The sequence below is a fragment of the Hippichthys cyanospilos genome, chromosome 4 (genome assembly GCF_059441005.1).
Source record: "Hippichthys cyanospilos isolate Australia breed blue-spotted pipefish chromosome 4, RoL_Hcya_1.0, whole genome shotgun sequence".
In the NCBI taxonomy this organism is placed as follows: domain Eukaryota; kingdom Metazoa; phylum Chordata; class Actinopteri; order Syngnathiformes; family Syngnathidae; genus Hippichthys; species Hippichthys cyanospilos.
This window is the reverse complement of record NC_142372.1, coordinates 2,488,798-2,507,730: the sequence shown is the minus strand read 5'-3', so window position 1 is coordinate 2,507,730 and position 18,933 is coordinate 2,488,798. Positions and strand designations below refer to the sequence as shown.

The following is an 18,933-nucleotide window of genomic DNA, read 5'->3' as shown; positions in this document are numbered from 1 at the left end:
GCTCTTTAGATGTGTTCCAATTAGGGCGAGACAATAATTCAATATCTGACTAATATCAATGAAAACTGCACTCATAATATTGATTACATGAAAACAGGAAGTAAACAACTGCGGGCATGATGTTGGATTTTTTGGCCAAATTAAAAGCATGAAAGAATTTGGAGACAAAAGCGTGTCGTTTTCATTTTTATTTGACTAATTTTTATCTTTAATGTTAGTTGATCTAATTTTAAATTGATACAAATATAATAATTATTATTTGATTATATACAATTTTATTGTATACCAGCCATACAATGATAACTTTTATTTTTGCAGCTGTTCCCATTTTAGAGATGAATTTTAATGTTTTTTACCTGCCAACACATACAACCCCCCCCCCCAACTTTTCCCCCCAATAAATACACACAGTTAGCCTGCAAAAAATATTAGATGGGAATCGACAAAAGAATATGAACACAACATAACTCCAATAATGAGTTGCAAAATCAATCAAGACCTGTTGACCAAGTCAGTAAAATGTTCACTTTGAAGATGAAGTTTTCATTTCATTTTTAAAACAACAAAACAATATATTTCAAGGATCATAACTGTATGTACCCGAAGAGATTTTTTTTTTTTTATTCTTAATTTCTGTCTATGAATAGAGTTTGACTGACATCTGATCGTTTGATTGACATTCCCTTTAGCCCAGCTCCATCTAGTGGATGCATAACACAAAACCAGCAGTAGCTTCTATTCTATGCGCCTGATATTTCAGTGTGCCCAATATATGAAAACAGTTTTAAAACATTCATTGAAGGTGCGCTTCATAATCCGGTGAGCCTAATAGTGTGGTACTGTTCCTTTAAGAACGCAAGTTGAAAACGTTGGGCGGGGGGGGGGGGGGGGGGGGGGGGGGGGGGGGTCTGCCCGATGAGTTGGAATTAATGTTGCTGGTGAAAGTCCGCTGACTGTAAACGATTCTCGCTGGCGCGGCCGTTTCATGTGGTAATCAGTGTTGCCTTGATATACGGGAAGCCTGCGTTCATCAAGGAACAGAAATCATTCACCATATTCATCTGGGAGGATAAAACACCCATCACGAAGCCCATTATTTTTCACATTGTTCTCATGTATTATTCACGTTGAGCAACTTTTTCAAAGTTTGCCGATTTTAACAGGTCGATAGATTTGTAGCAAAAGTCCTCGGGATAAAAATGTAATTTCAACCCTCGTGCAGCATCTTGTCCAAACATTTGATCTTTACATGAAAGGCAATTTGCATCAAAGAGAAGACGCTAGGGAGCTGAAGTTTCACCCAGATGCTGACAACATGTCAGCGTACATCATGGCATGATCATTTAGTTATCACACCACCAGGTGTGTGCCATCCCTTGGCTAAAATACTGCCAGAATGATAAAAAAAACAAAAAACAAATGTAATAACAACTGTGATTCCTGAAAACACAACAAAATTTACGTAGAAACTGGACATCAGCATGAATTTTAATGGCTTTTAGTACAGAGGGTGAAGTGGAAATTGATAGCACCCAATAACTTCTGGTAGGCTTTCAATCAGGCGTGTCACTGTTGTGTTGGTGCAGTATTCTAACAATATGTTGGCGCTGCTCTTATTCCTAAATGGACAGACATTTTCAGTCTGTGTTGAAGTCATCATGTTGGGGGAAAAAAAAAACATTTATCCAAAAAAAGATCAGTAGGTTAAAAAACAAACTCATTCCCAACTGTGATTCACGGAGACGCAACAAAATGTATGCAGCCACTGGACATCAGTGCAAATTTTTCATGGATTTTGATACAGAGGGCAAAGTAGAAGACGATTGTGCCCAATAATCTCTGATAGACTTTCAATCAGGCGTCTTACTATCATGTTGTGCAGTATTCTAACAATCTAAGTTTGATTGTGTTATATTCAAAGTATGTTGATGCTGCTCTTATTTCAAAATGAGCAGAAATGATCAGGCTTTCTTGAAGGCATGATGTTAAGAAAAAAGACATCTTTTTGCGTAAATTTCTGCTCATTCATTGGGGCCTATAAATGACAATAATAGATTTCTCCGAATGTTTTTGTTGCAGTTTATAGTCCAAAAAATACAGTAAATGATATAATCCCGGGATTTAGAATTCATTTTTCTTTCCATATGGTCCGAAAAAAATCAAACTGTCATGGCGTGTGTCCCACAATTTGAGTCAAATAAAATGTCCCTCTTTGTCAGCGCCCAATCTGCGAGGGGCTGATCAAATGCAATAACAAACACTTTACACAAGTCTACATACACACACACTCATGATGTTATTGGACTATAACCTCGGCATAAATACAGCAGAGCTTCTATTTGAGCCCCCGGGAGAATTAGCTGCGCTCATAGAAACGTGTGCTAAACAGCATGAGAAGCATTAGCGTTCATCCTCCCATCAGCTTCTTTGTCATGATGCAGCTATGAAAACACAAGCGTTTTAATACATCTGCAGAGGAGGCTACTTCAATTTGTGAGCTCTAATTTGCATAAAATAATTATTGCCACAGACCCGTGCAAGTGATCATTATATCTGAAGTGACAAAAAAAAAAAAAGACATGTTTATACAGCTGCCGGTCCATGCAATGCTTTCAGATCTATAATTGATCTTTAATTAAATGTAAATAATGATCGCGCTAATTAGATTGTGTTTTAGTGATGTCGCTTACATTTGAATCAGGGGTGGCAAATCGACGCTGTGGCCCATAAGATGACTTGGTGGAAAAAAAAATACATCAAAAAGTAAGACCGTGCCCATCAGTCCGCTGTCCTTTTCAAACAATCACTTCATTAATGTGTTTTATTATGTATTTTTGTATCTAAAAATGAATTATATTTATTCACCACGTTGTTTTGAAGACAAATGAAGACATATGCAATATAATGCATTTGAATTAGGGCTTTCAAATTTTAATGGCGATCACGATATTGGCTGCCGGGATTAACTAAGATGATCCTCGGCGATATTAACATTTAAAAAGCCGGCTATTATAAAAGTCAAATCAAACACTTTGTCATCCTACCACTAGGGGGCAATGTTTCCCACATGTTTGCAAAACAAAAGCTTCTAAAAGATTCCTAATACATACAGTGCTAGCTGTCAATTGAGAACCATTTAAAACAATCCCATTGGCAAAAAAATTGGAATTAATTTGGCTTAAAATGACCCAAAATGACTTTTTAACTGCTAACAGATTAAAATTTACTTAATTGTAAATAATGTTCTTGGTTCTAATTACGTCGGCTTCATTTTTTTAATTCGTTTTCATTCAGCATGTAAGTTAGCTTTGTTGCCCTGTGTGCCAAGTTTATTAGTAGTTTATAATAGATGATTATATCGTTTATTATTAATATTTTTTAGTATCAAGCCTCGTTTAAACACCGCTTGTTTAAAAAAGAGCAAAAAATGGAGACGTTTGACCAAACGTGATGAATAATCGTGATTGATAATCGCCATATCAATATTGACCAAAATAATTGCGATTATCATTTCGGCAATAATCGTGCAGCCCTGAAAATAAAGTCGTGTTTGTGACAAGTTTAAATCGATTTTAGTTATTCTGTCATGGGCCACTGAAAATGGACGGCGGGCCACAAATGGCCCCCCGGGCCGCAGTTTGGACACCGATGATCCAGCGGATGTTTCTCGTATTTCAGCAGGATAAGAGCATGGTTCAGTGATGTAATTTTTTTTTTTTCTCCAAAAAGGATTACCGCACAGTAAAGCAATAAAGGAGCATTACAAAGCTCTAGCGCTGTTCATTATGACTTAATTGCTTGTCAGAATTATTATTCAAGCGGGGAAATCAACGAGTAAAGTGAGCGGTCTTTAAACACAACGCCTGAAACTCAAACGCACTTTGTTAGTAATCAAGTTCCGCACGTTGATACCGCCGTACAACAATAGCGCCCGAGTGTTGATTAGGGATATGAGCGCTTGTCACTTGTTTGTCCTTGTGCCGTTTTATGACTCGCTCTCGATTGCGAACGGCCCCCGAACGCTCCTTCGCGCGCACTTCACATAAACGTCGACTAAAATTGTTGTTTGATTTGCGTTTGTCGGAGGAGAGCTCATAGATTTCAAGGTGGCGGTTGTCGTATCAAGAGACACTTCAGGGAGTGCGTCGGATTTCAACGGGGTTTTCTGAAGGTATCGGCAAAGCTAATTGATCGGTTTTTATTGCGTGACAGGAACAGCGCGTGTCTTTTCGAAATAAGAGCAAATGAAATGGAACGTGAAGCCGCTTATTGCTAAATTGTGTTATATAGTGACTCCTTTCCAAAATTGTTACGTTTTTATCCTGTTAGGTTTTAGATGGACGCCTGCTGTCTTTGGTGACGCAATTTGGCCAGTTGGGAAGATGCAGTTTTCATGTGGGGACCCCCCCAAAAAAATCAGAAAAAATGTCAAACAATAGCGTATTGCCCCCCTCCTACCAAAAAAAATCCCATTGCATAGAAAGGCTGAAATTAATGTTAATAATTGGCTGTTCTGTCAATGATTTTATCAATTAATCAAAATTTTCTAAAACAATTTTAAAAATAAAAATCACTTTTGCTTTTTCCAGTAGACATTGCATTTTTTTATTTCTAATTTTGTTACAGAAAACGGGCAAAAATGTTGATGATCTTTTTCCAAAGTAAAAGCAGACAAATTGGGAACATAAAACAACTTATTCATAAATTGTGTTATACAGTGACTCCTTTGCCAATATTTTATTATTTTAACTCAGTAAAAAAAGTGCAGACAACATTTTGCAAAGGAGTCACCATACCACAATCCCTTAAAAAGTTACTTCATGTTTCAATTCATTAGCTCTCAATTTGAAAAGAAATTTATATTGTTCCTATCATGGCATAAAAATGAAATGAGATTTATTTGCCATTATGCAGCTGTCGGAATTGTGTTATGTTGCTCAATTGTAATCTGACAATTGTTTGATCCATTCCAATGAATAAATGTCTGTAATATGTATCGTGTGCATGATATCCAAACAACATTTTTTTTTCTTTTCCTGAGTGGCGTGAAAAGCCTCCGCGTAGCATATGGACCGCTGCGCTAAAGCACTTTACCCTGCTTTCAATCAGGCGCCGCTAAACCAGTCATGGATCAGGTTGAGCAACTCGAAAATATGCGATATGTTGCAGAAACCATCTCATGTTTAGGGATTACCGCCATGTGATTAAAGCCAGCATACTGGCAGAAAAAAAAAAATAAAAAAATTGTAAAACGCAACACAGCCATTCCTTTTATACTCCACACTTTAAAATGTTACACATAATCATACGGGGAAAAAAATGCATTTTTGAAAGAAATCCTGCTGCGGGGATACGATTCAGTCAAACGGGACGTTCACAAACATAAAGCTAGGCAGGTTGCTAGCCAATCGCAAGGCACACAGACAGCAAGGTCTATACACGCACCCATTCACACCTAAGGACAATTTATTATGTCCAATTCACCTGCCGCGCATGCTTTTGGAGTGAGGGAGGAAGCCGGAGTAGCCGGAGAAAACCCACGCGGGCTCGGGGACAACACGCAAACTCCACACTGGAAGGATCGGATGGATTTGAATTCGGGTCCCTTGAATTGTGAGGCGGACGAGCTATTCACCGCGTCACAGTATGGTGCGGTGTTTTTCATTATAATAAAATCTTTTGCGCACCCCCCACTCGAATACTCTGAGAAATATGCTATATCGAAAACTGTATCCTGTATAATAAAACTGCATAGTAAAATCTTTCGCAACCCCCCACTCGGATACTCGGAGAAATACGGTATATCGAAAACCGTATCCTTTAAAACAACAGAAGAAAATAAGCAATCAAAATCAGCTGTCAACAACTGGTCAATGATTTTTTACAGCGTTTATACAGGTTACAGGTTAGTGTAAAACTGAAGAAAATAGTCAAGTGAAATAAAGTGCGGGAAATTGTCCTTATATTGCAATTACACTTCACTTGGCAGAAACAAAATCTTTTCCCTGGGGTCACCCATGCCCGCCTAGGCATTGCCCCCCCCCCCCCCCCCCCCCCCCATTCAAAAAATATGCTGTATTTTTTTACAGCGTTTATACAGGTTAGTGTAAAACTGAAGAAAATAGTCAAGTGAAATAAAGTGGGGGAAATTTTCCTTATTTTATTGCAATTACACTTTACTTGGCAGAAACAAAATCTTTTCCCTGGGGTCACCCACGCACCCCTAGGCATTGCCTCACGCACCCCCCCATTTTAAAAATACGCTGTATTTTTTTACAGCGTTTATACAGGTTAGTGTAAAACTGAAGAAAATAGTCAAGTGAAATAAAGTGGGGGAAATTTTCCTTATTTTATTGCAATTACACTTTACTTGGCAGAAACAAAATCTTTTCCCTGGGGTCACCCACGCACCCCTAGGCATTGCCTCACGCACCCCCCCATTTTAAAAATACGCTGTATTTTTTTACAGCGTTTATACAGGTTAGTGTAAAACTGAAGAAAATAGTCAAGTGAAATAAAGTGGGGGAAATTTTCCTTATTTTAAAAAATACACTGTATTTTTTTACAGCGTTTATACAGGTTACAGGTTAGTGTAAAACTGAAGAAAATAGTCAAGTGAAATAAAGTGCGGGAAATTGTCATTATATTGCAATTACACTTCACTTGGCAGAAACAAAATCTTTTCCCTGGGGTCACCCACACCCCCCCTAGACATTGCCTCACCCCCCCCAAGGGGGCCAGCCCCACTATTCTCAAAGGTCTTGTGTAGCGACAACAAGTTGAAAATGTTTTCCCAGCAAAGCAATGAAAACAATAGTGTTTTCATGCCATTTTTATTGACTAACAACTTGTCAACAAATTCATCTGACAAACGGCCACGCGGAACGTAACCCGTTCGTAGAGTAACGTCTGTGGTTGTCCGCTGCGGAAAGTGTTTCCCTTTGGGATTTCTCTGATCGACAGTGTGAGTCCCGTACGGTTTTTGCCGTGTACTTTTGGCCTATGGAATATTCCTGATGATTTTACGACAGTGGGCGAGATACCGACTGATTTATCTTTCTCTTCTAATTCGGCAGGAGCTACAGCTTTGAGTTTGAGATCCACGGTTGTACACGGTGACTGTTTGTTTCGGGTCCTACCGGGCGCCTATAGAGATTCCATACCTCTGGAGAATCTCCGAATAGACTCCCGAGCTTGACATAAGACTGATAGCGGTATGATGGTAAATCTCCAGGGATCAACACAGGTGACAAAGATGCAAATACCTTTCACACGAGGGACTTTTTATTTTTGTTTTTCAGTGCCCATGGCTGACTTCAGGTGCCAAATTAGCTTCTCCTCTGTGATTTGGAAGTAAACAAGCATTTAGAATAAATAAACAAGGTGTATCAAAAGTGTCATGGAGGCATCAAGTGCAAGACTGCGAAATCCAAATCAATGGTTACAAAAAAAAAAAAAAAAGAATCATGGAATGGAACAATGGGCTGCAGAGAACTTAAATGCTGGAGGGGGCCACATTTTTCCTCAGTGCTACTCAAGAGCCACAAGGCACAGCACCCCCCCCCAAAAAATGCTATTTTTGGATATTCGTTTATTTCGCGTACACTTCGAGGAAGAAGCTAAGCTAACCCCAGAAACAAGAGTTTATGCTATGCTATTAATGCGGTGAGAAGGCCAACTTCAAAATAAACTTTATCTTCCCTTACAACAAACGAACATCAAGTTCTTGGCATGCTTTTATTTTGAAGGAGCACCCAGTAGCTTGTCTGGGCAAAACGGCTGACTTGAGTCATCATCGACCAAAATAAGACTTCAAGGCGCAGCACACCTTCGAGGAAGGTATTAATGCGGTATGAGGACCAACTTCAAAATAAAGCTCTTTTTACCTTGAAACAATCAAACTATACTTCGAGGAAGAAGCTAAGCTAACCCCATAAACAAGAGTTTATGCTATGCTATTAATGCGGTGAGAAGGCCAACTTCAAAATAAACTTTATCTTCCCTTACAACAAACGAACATCAATTCCTCGGCATGCTTTTGTTTTGAAGGGGCTCCCAGTCGCGTGTCTGGGTAAAACGGCTGACTTGACTCGTCATTGACCAAAATAAGACTTCATTGTCCTAAAATCAAGTTCTATTGCTGGAGTGAGACTCGAGGCCCACCTAGCACAGCACACCCCCAAAAAATGCTATTCTTGCCTTGGATACAAGAGTTTATGCTACGCTATGAATGCGGTATGAGGACCAACTTTAAAATAAAGCTTATTTTCAATTAAAACAATCGAACATCAATTCTTTGGCATGCTTTTATTTTAAAAGACATCCCAGCAGCGTTTCCAGACAAAATGTCTTTCTTGACTTGTCAATGACCAAAATGAGACGTTATTGTCCTAAAATCAAGTCTTATTGCTGGAGGGGGCCACAATTTTTACCCAGTGCGACTCGAGGGCCACAAGGCACTGCACACTCCAAAAAAATGCTATTCTTGCCTTGGATACTCGTTTATTTCGTGTATCCTTCGAAGAAGTCAAGCTATCCGCAGAAAAAAGTGCTTGTGCTACACCACAGGTGTTGAACTCCAGTCCTCGAGGGCCGGTATTCCAAATAATTTCAAACCTTTTCCCTCAAAAACGCCTGATTCAAATGATTGGGATCGTGTTGAAGCTCCTGCAGCGCTTGCTAATGAGCTAATCATTTGAATCAGGTGTGTTTGGGAAAGAAAACCGGAAAACATGCAGGATGCCGGCCCTCGAGGACTGGAGTTCCACACCAACGCGGTGGGAAGGCCAACTTGTTTTACTCTATCTCCCTTACAACAAATGAACATCAATTCCTCGGAATGTTAAAAATCAATAATGATTGCTATTTTGAAATGGAAATGTGTTTTGCTGCCTTTAGCGATCAGTATTCAGTTTTAAGTAAGCAAAAATAAACACTTTATCGGACTTTAAGTACGCTATCCGAATACCAAAATAGTCCATAGAAATTGGTGTGTATGTGTAGTTTCCAGACTAGTAAAGCCATTCGCTGTTTACTGACATGCCTTTTTTCAGCAACATCATTACTTGTGCCGTTATTTCCGGGACGAGGATTCCCCAATGCAAATCCTTGTTACAAACTGCTTGTTTCTCCAGCATTATGTTCAAAATGTATACCAATTATTTGAGTTCATGACCTGGTCTGCTGTGATCCCAACGCTACCCTAAGGCGAGCTGACTAATTGGGATCATCCCCGATTCTAATTGGAAATATTTTTATACTGATGCAAAAAGGTCGAGAGTCCATCCAAACCCCGGGTCAAATTGCTTGCTTTAATTAAAACATTTAATAATAATTCTCAAGAGGAGACGATGCTGGTAAATGCGTTCCAGGTCCATTTTGTATTTGCCAACCGTGTGATGCTATCTTCTATTTTTTTTTTTATATCCGAGTTGTCATTAGTGGGACTTGCATGCTGGCTTTTTTCCACATTGCGATAAATATGCAGCGCCCATCGCGATACTTGTTGATGTACTCCAATGACAACATGTTATGCTTGCAGGATGCAATGCATAATGCAGTATGTTCAGTTTTAGAACGTCAGCATTTTCCCCAATCAACAAAGTTACAGAACATCAGTCAAAAAAAAAAAAAATATATATATATATATATGTATATATATATATTTTTTTCTTTTATATTTTATATATCAACAGAGCGGCTACATTTCATAACAGGTCATGCTCCGCTCCAAAAAGAATTTCCGTAGCAAAAAGATTTCCGAAACAACGCCAACAAAAAGAGTCATGAGACCCTTGGAAGTCTGCATGGCGACACGCGTTAGCTGAATTCTAATTGACTAAAAACTCTACACTAAAACAGCAGCACTTGTAGAAGTGCAACCATATGGATAAAATATGACACAAAAAGAACAGAATATGGAGGATAATTGTATGTATAATATATATATATGTATATTTAGCATTTTTTGTAATTAAAGATATTATAATTATTATAATTTATTCACGTTATGATCATTTCATGTTGTATTAGGCCAGCAGAAAAGGCCTTGCTGGCCCTGTCAGCCCATCACTCATATATATATATATATATATATATATATATATATATATATATATATATATATATATATATATATATATATATATATATATATATATATATATATAGTATCATAGTGTCACATACATGGTTCTTGGCCATCTCTAGGAAGAGAAAAAAAAAATTGACTTGGTGACGGCTCTCGGCACACGCCGGTCCTTCGGCTCCATCTGGAATTTGAACGGAAGCCAGAGTTTTCTTCTGGCAGAATCCCGCCGCGTCCCGCCTCCTGTCGGAGCCGGTAAATGAGTGGGCCGGTCATCTCCCACCCCGGGGCTCTACCTCGGGCTCTTCAGACCACCAGCTGTTGTGTTTAGACCCGAGTTGTGCACCAGCGTGAGTCCTTAACCTCCCGATATGCGGCGCGTCCTCTTTTGCTCGGATATTGAATGGCAATTAATGTGAGCTGAAACGTGAACAGACAATTCGTTCAAATCGGCTCGGTGCATAGTCATCACTTATGACTTTATTATGATTATAACGGCGGCGCCTGCATATCAGTTAATGTCTTTTTGGTTTGAAAACATAATTGACAAATGTTGTCAAAAATCAGTTATCTGTGCACAAATTGTAATGTAAAGCAAAACACAGAAGCCTAAAAATGCGATGACGCTTATTCTTTCGTCCGTCTTGCTACGTTCGTTTCACGTCGAAGGGAAAGCATTGAAAGAAGACACCAGGGAGCTGAAATTTCTTCTGGATAGTGACATAATGTCAAAGTTCAACATTGCGTGACTTCTTAGTTATCTTACTAGAATGAGTAGAAGAAAATGACCCCAGAATGATCAAATCACTGCAGAAGGCTTCAAATTCATTATTTGGAAACAATACAATGAAAAAATTGTCAAAATTTTACCTGATTAAGTCTAATATGTCACCTGAAAGCCTGAGATAATTTCTCAAAAGCTGACTTATACAGTGCGTAAACTGCGGGTTTTAAATTTTGGGAACAACAAAAAAAAAAAAATGTAATCTCTATGTAATTTATTCATTTTTTTACCCCTGCAATTCACTTATAAATGTATTTTTAAATTGACATTTTAATTGCCAATTAAAATGTTCATGACACAGTTTGAAATGTTCCTAACGCACGGTTTGAAATTTTCATTTGCTGAGATGCTCCAAATCTGAATCATTTATATGGAGACAAGCCGCAAATCCGTGAGTTTTTGAATGCGCGATTTTATCAAATAAACCCTGAAACTTTTTAAATCAACAAATCAGTACATTTTATGGTTTTTGATTACAATTTGATTCAATATGTTAAGTTTCATCATTTATTAGCATTGATCTAAAGTAGTGGATGCATAATGCAAACTCAGCCACTATTGCTGCTTCTATTCTATGTGCCTTATAATGCAGTGCGCCCTATATATGAAAACAGTTTTAAAACATGCCATTCAGCGAACTTGCGCCTTATAATCCGATGCTCCTTACAGTGCGGAAAATATGGTAGTGACGAGACAAAAGTCATATAATATTACACAACGTTGTCTCTCATTCTATTTCTAACTCCTGCAATATTTTTCATTGCCGTCTTTTCAGCAGGTTTTTTTTTTTTTTTTCATGTGTTGGACAAAGTTATTTGCATTTCATTGAGGCCCGGGCTCATTTCCAATTCATTCCATTACTTGATAGCGACTTGTAATGTAATACAAGTAATCTCCCGGAAGAATATTCTAATAATATATGCCATTTTTTTTAGCATTGCTTACAGTTGCAAGTGAAATTGTTCAGCGCAGTTTGCCTTTTCATTACTTCAACGGCGTCATAATATCTCATTTACGCCGTGTTTTTCACTACGGAGCTTGACTGATGCAATTCGGTCACCACGCGAAAATGAAACGCCTCTAGCGTTCCTCGTCTTTGGGGAAATTCTGCAAAATATGCACTAGAAAACCAGTTGAATAGTAAAACACGTGGTAACATGAAGGCAGGCCATAAATGATTGCTTTAAAGGGGAACTAAATCCTGTCTGGTCGATGGATGATTGTGTAAAATTCTTATTCCACAAAAGCAATAAGAATAGAATACCGAGTTTGAGTTGACGAGAAACTTTATTTCTCTTGATAGATACGCTGCTTTTAACACAATATGAATGAAATCAAATTTGGCTGTTAATAAATGCTATTTGGTATTACCAAAGCCTGGCCTCTTACCCAAAATTCATAATCACTGTTTGCTTCCGTATCGCCAGAGAATCAATTTGGATCAGGGTGCTTTTGCCCCCCAAAAAAACACAAAAAAACAGTCCAACAAATAAAAAACTCATTTGGATTCTGATGATAAGCGGAGTGCACTTTATCGTCATTCAATTTTTGCAAAAATAATCTGAGAGAACCAACACCGGCTAATGCGCTAACTGACGGAAAGGTTTGCATTTTGCCCCCTCTTTGCCTGTTTGGGTTAAAAATAGAAAAACAATAACAGATTTATACCAGATAAATACCAACAAATTAAGGGTGCGTTCTATACACGGGTGCGTCCTATATTAGGGGGATTACGGTTTTCGACTAAAGCAATGACGACAGCGGATTGAAGCTTGAATTAAAAATAGTGACCTCAGATCGTTGTCGTCAGGGATTCGGGCCCAAAAGTTATCTGAAAGTTATAAAATTCCTTTAGTATCCTTCGAGTGTGCTAGCATATGGCTGCGGGAATCGCGGGAGTTATCTGTGTCATCTTATTTGGACACATTCAATTAGGGTCTCAGGCCCCGGCGGATTCAGTTGAAAGCGGGTGATGTGGGTGATGGAGAGCAGATCCAGATGGCAAAGCGGCACCGAGATCAATCACGCTTGATGCATTTTTCCCACTTCAACATGCAGACAGATGTGATTTAGTGCAGTAATTGGGTTTCCTTCCACTTCCTCTATTTGTGTTGACAAGTAATAATGGCTGATAAAGCTTATGTGCGCACTTAACTTGAAAAAACTCCATTTTCGTTTTCTAACAGAGGATAACTGTCAATCAGATTGGCTTTATATATATATATATATATATATATATATATATATATATATATATATATATATATGTATTTGCATTCCGCCATTTTGAAACAAGTGAGGCCGACCAATAGCAGACCACCATCTCCGTGAGGAGAGGCCGACACAATTGTAGTGACGTGTTGCAGGGACAGCAACTGAAAATAAGTGTAATTACCTAAAAAGGCCTGCAGATGGAAACAAACAACACAAATACAGCCAAGCCCCTAGGGTCATGACAGTTGTTTTGGTCGCATAACCTGGAGAATGTAACAAAGAGGGGACGAAAAAACTCAGTATTCCACGTCGCAACATGAAAATAACATAAGTCAGGGACGTTGTAACGCAGGGGTCCACATATATATATATATATATATATATATATATATGAGTGATGGGCCGACAGGGCCAGCAAGGCCTTTTCTGCTGGCCTAATACAACATGAAATGATCATAACATACATATATATATATATATATATATATATATATATATATATATATATATATATATATATATATATATATATATTATATATATACACTATTTTTAATCAAATAATATTACTAGTCGTGGTTTGTCTCTTGACCTGAGGATCCGTTCAAATTATTTGCATCCAGAAAATGTTCCATTTATTAATGCAGACAAGAGTGGTCAAGGGATATAGCAGATGGTGTGGAACATATGCTTGTTGCCCTTTGGCCAGGTAGACTAATGAAACCTTGTGGGAGTTAATCACACCGCCTATTTTCACGCGTGGGAAGAAAAGTAACTTTTTGCCATTGTTATTATTTTTCATGGCATCAGGCAGCATACTTTAAATTGTTTATGATTTTATGAAGAGCAGGAGTAGCTCAGGCTGGAAAAGATTTTAGATTTTAGGCTTAAGGCTATGACTGGACTACAAACAAAATAAAGGCATTATTTTGACCATTTTTGGGTGAATTACTTCCATATCATTAAGTAAGTTTTTGTGCGATTTTTTACATTTACATTTTTGTCAATTTCAGCTCCCCTTTGCCTTTTCCTTGAGCTTTTCCTTTGATGTGAAATGTTTTTGGTGTAAAGAGGAGAAGATTGGGCAAAATACCGCACAAAAATGCAGTTTTTTGACCATTTTTGCTTCAGTTTCTTCCACATCATTGAGTTATCGTAAGATGTCAAATTTTGACATTTCTCTCACCATCCTGGTGAAATTTCAGTTCCCTAGTTCTTCTTTCAATGCTCTGATATGAAATGCTTTTGATGCAAAAATCAAAGGATTGGACAAAAATAGTGCGCATGGGTTCATATAAATCCGTGTCGCCAAAGGCGGCAGTTTTTATATAGCATGTAGATCGTTTTTTTTTTTTTTAGTACATTGACACTTCTGTCGGTGCGGACGCATTTAAATCCAACCGTACACCCTCCCACTTCTCCTTGTTGTTTTGTCAAGTCAAACAAGAAACACTTAACTGCCAGAGTACATTAAATGTGTCAAATCAGCATAAATCAAAGACGGAGAGCCACTTTGGCACAGTAAAGATTCGCTGAAGCATTTTGACAGATGGCGCTGATGTATTCTGGGAATGTTACCAACATCCCACTTTGCCTCTTCACCTGTTTGGCTAATCAAGCGGGATATTGTTTTTAATGACGGGTGAATTCTACGTCCGTGAATTTACATGAGCTCGCGCTGATGACGTCGTAAAAATTCACACGCTTCGCCAAAACGTAATGATTAACGATCCAAAGTGAGAGGCGCAATCAAAAATTCGTTTTTTACGAAGTTAACGAAGTTGACGCTCCGGAAGCAAAATATTACAAACTTTTATGTCATATTGAATGACTTTGAACACAAGGGAATGATGTGAAGAATGAGGTTAAATCTGGAAATTTTGCTTTTATTTGGTAGTTTTGCGGAAAACAGTTGTAGTAGGGATGCGCTGGACAATTATGGATGGAAAGTATTAGTTGGTCCAAAAGTGTGTAAACTAGAATATGAGAAAAAGAATAAAACGTTTTTTTTTATTTTGAGATTTGGGGAAAAAAAGTTGAATAGCTGAAATCGATCAAAAACAGACTTTAGGTGAGGAAAAGTATGCCAAAACAAATGTAAAATTTTGTCTTTTATTTTGAAATTGTTAAAACAAAAATACGTAGATCGTTCGCATCAGTCGCTGACTAATCATGACACGTTCCTTTCTTAGCTCCTTCAAAATAAAGCACCAGCAATATTATGGTAATCAAGCGGACCCTCGGTCTACGACATCCCCGCCTTACGTTTTTTTCAGTTTACGACGTGGATTGCGACGTTTTTTTGTCCCCTCTTGACGGTATTTTTCCCACTTTACGACAAAAACAACTGTCATGACCCTAGGGTTGGCTGTATTTGTGTTGTTTTTGTCTTCAGACGTTTTTAGGTAATTGCTCTTATTTTCTGGTCCCAAAATTTCCTAGTGAGGCTAGTGAAGGTTTTACATGCATTAGCGAATTAGCAAATTCACTTTGGTTTGGATTGCCCGCCATACGGCGAATTCGCGTTACGATTCCAACCGCGGAACGGATTAATCTCGTTAACCGGGGTCCCGCTGTAAAGTGAAAACATGAAGCGCATCTGCAAAAACAATAATAATGCAAAGTTAATTTCAAGCCGTGTCGTATATTTGTGGAATTACGGTAAACGAAAACAAAGGTACAATAACATATGCGCGAATGCTTTCAGCATTCACATAATGAAAGTACACTTTAATCCGTGGAAATGGGATTAGGACTATCTTTTCAATTCAGGAATGAAAAAGCGTCTTTTTCCCGCAGACAAATGTTCAAACCTCAGCGGAGGGTTATTATAATTGTATTCAATCAGGAGAACATGGAGCAAAGCGGCTATTTCATGCGCTGCTGTGAGAAGTCCAAAAAGGCAGCAGAATAGGGAACGTGGATCGGGGCGCAATCACATCACGTCTGATATCTTTGGAATAGTTAAGGCGATGGCGGGGAAGCATGACAATAGCTCATCAGATGGAATTATGCTAGCTTGCTCTGGAAATCAATTTTCAGTCTGCAGGTGCGCCGGCATGCAACATGAGCACTTCTGCTTGGAATTAGTCCCAACAAACTGACACAAGTATAACGAGCGCTTTTGATACTGCGTTGAAACGTCTTTGTTTGCAGATAATCGGGGATTCGACAATGAATACGCAAACAAGATGCGATAATGATACATTATACGGTAGTAATTTCAATGAACGTGACTCGTAATGACAATATCGGGGCGATAATTAATGGACCGCAATTCCTTGTGACGTTTATTTTCCTCGTCGGCTTACACTTACAAAACGGAATAAAAATGATGAAAAAAAAAAAAACAAGTTATACGGTAACGTACAAAAGACGCATTTTTACCCATATTTTGTGAGTTTAGGCATTCAGTCCCTGGTATTTATTTATTTATTTATTTATTTATTCGTCTATTTAGCTATACGTGTAGGACAGCAAAAAGCGAATATTCACCAGTGAAAGGTTGAAATTCCAAGGATTTGGAATATTTAAATTAAAATGGGTCTCGATTACCAAATTTTCTGCACTATAAGGCACCGAAAGTCTTCAATTTTCTCAAAAGTTGCACTTTATGAACCGATGTGCTCTATACTGCGCATAAACCGCGAGCTTTCGATTTTGCGGGATGCAAAAATAAAATTACTTAATCGCTATGTGAATTTTTACCTGTACGTTTCAGTTATTTTTTACGCCGTCTTTAAAATTTTGATATGTTATATGTGCTGCAATTTTGAAGTAATTTATATTCAAGGCACAAATGCTTGAAGTTTTGTAAACAAAAACGTAGTTTTCTTAAAATGAATCCAGAAATATTTTTTAAATGGTTTTTGGTTGCAATTAAAAAAAAAAAAAAGTTTGACAATGAACTTAATTATAATTATATTCTTTTAACCCTTGATTGGCATTGATCGAAACAGTCTTTGAATATAATCAAGATATATTTTTTCCCATTCGTTATTTCTAATTTCTCATTGACTACTAATAAAGTTTGACCAACTTATCTGATTGTTTTGCTGACATTCCCTTTAGCGCAGCTCCATCTAGTGGATGCATAACGCAACCCCAGCCAATACCATAGCTTCTATTCTATGTGCCTTATGATGCGGTGCTCCCTAAATGAAAACAGACTTAAAATAGGCCATTCACTGAAAGTCCGCCATATAATCTAAAATACTGTATTTTAAAAGTAAAATCAAACTAATGAAAATAAAACAACAAAATACTGTAAGCACTTACTTTCCATTAAAAATAGATACGCAGGACTTTGAGGCGCTTCCTTTGAGGAAGGTTGCCCGTTTCAAAACGAAGAAACTGTCCATGCGAAAAGAGAGCTGGTCATTGTGATGACAAGGAAGAACAAAAAAAAAAAAAGTCCTTCATCTTTTACCTCAAACAAAAGTCTTCAACTGAGATACACAAGTACCATCTTGCTACCATTGACAGCTTGGTTTCAAATTCCGCCTTTGGTGCAACACAGAACAGAATAGAACATGAAGAAAAGTACATTCACATTTGAATACTATGCATATATATATATATATATATATATATATATATATATATATATATATATATATATATATATATATATATATATATATATATATATATATATATATATATATATATTAGTTTAGGGCAAATGGATGTTGCGGTGATGCTGTACTCGTTATTGGTTGCTCTCGCAGGATTGATAAAAGGGTTATTTACATTGCAGAGTTCCTGCACCTGTGCATCTTGGTGCATCCTCTCTGCTTCATTATCGATGCAGCATTTCTTCACCTATAGCTCCCTTTATATGCACGAGGAGCAGCAGCTGCTTGTATCGTGTGGTTAGTTGAACTTGAAAGATTCTGCTAGACTGGGGAGGAAGTAGGCTTCTGGGTCCAGTAGTCATATATATATATATATATATATATATATATATATATATATATATATATATATATACTTTTTACTTTTACCAGTTACTTTTTAAGTTTGACTGCCCAACTTGGTCGACTTCTTTCCCCCCCAGACCTAATAAAAAGCTATTGCTTCCATAGCTTCAACAATTAGTTAGGTATGATATAGAACCATTTGTATGTGAGCCTTTTAATTGTTCTGATATCAACATTGTTGTTCTTTTGAGCCACCTGATGTTGTTTGTTTACACTCTGCAAACAATTTACATCAATCCAAAGACAGTAAAAATAACCCCACCGCCCTGTATTTTATCAATGCAAAGCTTTTCATTTGCTCTCTTTGTTGCCTGCGCTGTCGTTCTCAAACAAAAACATGCACGTGCAAGTCAGCCATCCATCACAGATCAAACAAACCAGTATGCTTGCAAGAAAGAAAGACAGAAAGAAAGAAAAATAGAAAAAGAAAGATGAGTAGACACATTAGCCATGCACAGGCTGTAGCATTCTATAATCTCTTGCGAAACAAGGTTCACCCTACTTGGTCAACTTTTCCCTAAAAAAAGCTATTGCATTCTCCAATATGCTGTTCAAATCACATTTGGTTCGGCGCGATTCAGAAACATTTGCGCGCGGGCGGGGCTTTCGATTTTTCTTATCTGAGCATTTTTCTTTTTAGCTGCCGGATGCAGTTTGTTTATCCTCCGCAAACAATTGATATCGTTCCAAAGACCGTAAAAATAACCCCACAGCCCTACATTTTATAAATGCATAGCTTTTCATTTGCTCTCTTTGTTGCTCGCGCTGTCATTCTCAAACAAGAACGTGCATGTGCAGGTCAGCCATCCGTGGCAATTTGTTACAGTACATCTAATACGTCGGCGGCGAGCGAAGAAAAAAAAAAA

General features: G+C 37.8%; 1 protein-coding gene across 1 annotated transcript in view; it reads left to right on the top strand.

The window, feature by feature from the left end:
- Window positions 1–18,933, top strand: part of gpc6a (glypican 6a) — a 90,788-nt gene that overhangs the window by 1,723 nt on the left and 70,132 nt on the right. The gene's annotated exons all lie outside the window — the stretch shown is intronic.